Below are 5000 nucleotides of genomic sequence, written 5' to 3' on the forward strand. Positions count from 1 at the left end.
TGTATCTCTCTCACCCACACACACACACGCACACACGCACACATGCACGCACGCACGCACACACACACACACACACACACACACACACACACACACACACACACACACACACACACACACACACACACACACACACATTCACGCTTACACACAAAAACACACACACACACTCACGCTTACACACACACACACACAAACTAAATGAGACAATCAGCTCAGCACATGCACACATCCACACACACAGATCCCAAAAGGTCAGCTACAGCTACAGGGCAACAACGCCAACAAAAGCACTTTTCTGCCTTTTTTGTACATTGAGCACCTGATGAGACAAACCAGAGCAGCAGCAGGGGGAAGGGCTGTGTGCCTGAGCCGAGAGGGAGCTGCGCATCAGGCATTCAGACACACACACACACACACACACACACACACACACACACACACACACACACACACACACACACACACACACACACACACAGACACACACACACACACACACACACACACACACACACACACACACAGAGACACACACACACACACACACAGAGACACACAAACGCTCCCTCTCCTCTCATCATTATGCCCAGGCTCATTCCCCACTCTCTCTCTCTCTCTCTCACACTCTCTACCTCTCTCGCTCTCTCTGTTGCCTCTCTCTCTCTCTCACTCACTCTCTCTCACTGTGTGTCAACCTTTCGCTGGAAGACTATTTCTCAGACACCGTCTCCTCTAACACCCACAATTTCTCTGCCTCATTCGGCATTTATTCTCTTTCTATTTCACTGTCCTCTCTCCCTTTGCTTCCCTCTCCCTCTCTGTCCACCCATGCCTTTCTCACACACTCACCTCTTTCATCCCTCCCTCCCTCTCTCTCTCTCTCTCTCTCTCTCTCTCTCTCTGTCCCCCTCTCTCTCTCCCCACCCCAACTTCTCCCTCTCTATCACCCTCTCTCTCTCTAACCCTCTCTCTCCCTTTATCACCTTCTCTCTTTCCCTTTCTCTATCCCGCTCTCTTTCTCTCTCTCTCTCTCTCTCTATCCCCCTGTCTCTGCGGCTACTCTGGCTGGACCGCTGAGGGCCGGTGAGGAGGACGGCGCGGGGCTGCCGACGGGACTGGCGTGCCAGGAACTTGACACTCTTCACGTCCAGTCAGTGAACCGTCACTGAACCACTGAGATCTCAGTCCCACCGCCACATGCCCATCCCTCACGACACACACACACACACACACACATACTGTAGACATACACACACACACACACACACACATACTCGCGCACACACACACACACACACACACACATGCGCGCACACAAACACGCGCACACAAACACACACACACATGCGCGCCCGCACACACACACACACACACACACGCACGCATACACACACACACAAATGCGCACACGCACGCACACACACACACACACACACACACACCCACACCCACACACATACACACACACACACACACACACACACACACACACACACACACACACACAATCAGTGCTTAGTGTTCAGTATAAGCCACATCGGTCACCAGTGCCCCGCCCTTCCTCCTCAAAGTCTTCGGATAAAAACAAGCTGTCATTCTGTCATTTCAGTCATGAAGGGCTAACTACACTGTGTGTGTGTGTGTGTGTGTGTGTGTGTGTGTTTGTTGGTTACAGGAGTGAGTGTACGGTACAAGAGAGGAGAGAAATGAATGAGTGTTTGTGTGTATGTGTGTGTGTGTGTGTGTGTGTCTGTGTGTGTGCGTGTGTGTGTGTGTGTGTGTGTGTGTGTGTGTGTGTGTGTGTGTGTATGCTCACTCATCCAGCCTCCTGTCCCTTGCCTGCCACAACACAGCCTCTTTGCCAAAACAAATTGTGCCTGAAATGTGTCACGATGGAGAACTTGCAGCAGTGTCAACATTTGAACAGACGCTCTCCTGTGGGAATGGGGGAGGGGTTGTGTATGTGAGTGAGTGTGTGTGAGTGTGTTTATGTGTGCTCAATGGGTGTGTGTGTGTGTGTGTGAGAGTGTGTGTGTGCGCGCATACACACATTCATCACCCCTTGCCTCACTCTCTTAAACAAACAGATCACCATTGATCAGGCAGATGCCAGCAGTTCACCATTGGTAATTCCTCAACCTCCACTGATTCAGCGCTCCCGATCCATCTCTCTCTTGCACTCCTCTCTGACTCTTTCTCATCCTGTCTTCCGCCCTCGTTTCCCTCCACTCCATCTCACTCTCACTGACTGGCCCTCCACTCTCGCTCACACACAAACATCTCACTTTCTCTCACTCTCTATCTCTGACACACAAACACACACACGCGCACACACAAATACACACACACACACACACACACACGCACACACGGACAGACGCACAAACGCACACACACACACATATCTCTCACTCTCTCTCTCTCTGACACACAAATACTGTACACACACACACACACACACACACACACAATCATGCACACAATCCCACCCTTTCCTCTCAGCGTAATCCACTGGAGCATTCAGCATTAATCCTGCTTGTTAGCGGTTCATCAGATACAAGGAGAGCCGCGCGGATGCTGCTAATCAGGGCCAAGCACGGCTGCAGAGAAATGCAATGGCAAATCAGGCACACGCACAGCCCACACTGACTGCCACTGAAACCACTTCCTCTGCCTCCGACAGAGTAGGACATAACTGTGTGTGTGTGTGTGTGTGTGTGTGTGTGTGTGTGTACTGTATGTATGTGTGTGTGTCTGTGTGTGTATGTGTGTGTGTGTGTGTGTGTGTGTGTGTGTGTGTGTCCGACTAGTCTGAAATAGCCTTGAATCAACGCTGACAGAGGAAGGGGGAAGATAGAAGACAGGCGGATGCGAGGGCTGCTGCATGAAGACAGAGCAAAAACAAGAGAGGGAAAGAGATGGAGAGATGGTGAAAAATGGAGAGAGAGAGAGAGAGAGAGAGAGAGAGAGAGAGATCACCTGGCTGCCAGTAACACACGCGCACGCTCACACTCACACGGCTTCCTCCTGATCCCAGACGGCACAGGGACTGGCAGGCATGCAGCCGGAGCACACGCCACCCACCTAACACACACACACACTCTACATGCACACACACACATACACACTAACGCATTCACAAGCACACAGAAACCTCTGCTCAGCCAAATCGGAAAATCATCTCTAGAGCCAAAGTATCACAAACACACACACACACACACACACAAACACACACACAACTAGTGCGTGACATACACAGATGCACGCTTTCACATCCACAGCCAACAAGCCGGATACACAGACACCACACACACTGCAGAAGAGGCACGCATTGCAGCGCAGCGCTCGCCAACATGCCGCCGCGTACCCATCTCCCTCTCTTTACACAAGAAAACACACAGACAGATGATAGACAGCTGACACACACACACGCACGCACACACACACACACACACACACACACACACACACCAGCATCACCGCCACCAAGGTTCAGCTGATACACACACACACATACACACACACACACACACACACACACACACACACACACACACACACACACACACACACACACACACACACACACACACACACACACACACACACACACACACACACACACACACATACACGCATCGCCGCTACCACACCAATGCAATTCCAATCACCTCAAAGGTTCAGGTTCAACCTGATACATGTAAGAACATTCCTCCGTCCCCCTCCCTACCAGACTGCCCTACACGCTCAGAGGCGTGTGTTTGGCCGTGCCCCGCGCTCATTAATCAAGCATTGTCTGCGCTGACCGCAGATGCCCCGACCCCGGAGCGTTAGCATTTAGCCGAGCTGTCACGGCGCTCACGACGCGCGGTTTCATCTCCGCGAGATAAGAAGCGCCCGACTGACACGCTAACCGGTCTGAGGGACACTTCGGCAGCCTGCGGGGAGATTAAATAGCAGGGTGATCAAAGCCCCACAATAAAAACGCAGACAGTGTTTTGCCGAGGGTTTTTTTTCTTTCGTTTTTTTGTCGTTTTTGGTGGCACACAAAAGGCACGAGGCACACACCCTGATGGCGGCCTTTGCTGCGACAATGTTTCCTTTTATGCTCTCTCTCTCTCCTCACATGAACATTTTACACCGAAGCTGTCAAACCTTTACAGTTCCCCCTCCCTTTTTTTAACATCCCTCATTCAGCAACTGTCATAACTCTCGTTCCACTGAACCTCCCTACCTGTGAAATGGGGGCCACCGCCAATGCAGCTCAGAGCCCAGCGCTGCTGACGCACACAGAGACGAGTTCCAGGAGATCTGGAGAGGGGATTCCCTCGCTCGTCTCCCCTGACCCCACGCCCCCCCCCCCCTCTTCTTCTTCCCCCAGCTGTGACGCACCCGAGCCAGGGAGGGCTGGAGCTGTTTGTCCCCTCCGCTGTGCCGTAGGAGGGCGGCCGAATGCTGCGGAGGTCATGCCCTGCTGAAAGGGGGCGCATTGTCGTGCGCATTCCACAGCATGCCGACCTGAGGCCAGCGCCCGGGGAGGGCGCGGAGAGACCCGTCTGCCCGGTGCCCACTCCTGCCAGTCTGCAGCCCACCTGCGGGCACCGAGCCTTACAGCTACACACAGACACACTCACAAATAAACACACACACAGATCCACACAAATGCCCATGCATGCACATACGTTCAGTTATGCACATTCACTCACTCGCTCACGCAAACACACGCACACACACACACGCACACACACACACACACACACACGTACATTCATTCACTCACACACACACACACACACACACACACACACACACACACATACAACACACATTCACATTCACACTATGACTTCAAACTCGACGCAAACCCAAAATAACAGAGCAGTGCAAGTAAAAGAGAGCAGAGCGGGGAAATGGCCTTGGCACGGTAGCCCGCTGACAAAACAACAAACAAACCAACAAAAATAAGCCACGACCCTGACAAAAACAAAAGAGCACTT

General features: G+C 52.3%; 1 protein-coding gene across 1 annotated transcript in view; it reads right to left on the minus strand.

Annotated features, from left to right (window-relative positions):
• drp2 (dystrophin related protein 2) overlaps nucleotides 1-5000 on the minus strand; it is an 83230-nt gene that overhangs the window by 77981 nt on the left and 249 nt on the right. The gene's annotated exons all lie outside the window — the stretch shown is intronic.

This window comes from Sardina pilchardus, chromosome 21 (genome assembly GCF_963854185.1).
Source record: "Sardina pilchardus chromosome 21, fSarPil1.1, whole genome shotgun sequence".
Taxonomy (NCBI): Eukaryota; Metazoa; Chordata; class Actinopteri; order Clupeiformes; family Clupeidae; genus Sardina; species Sardina pilchardus.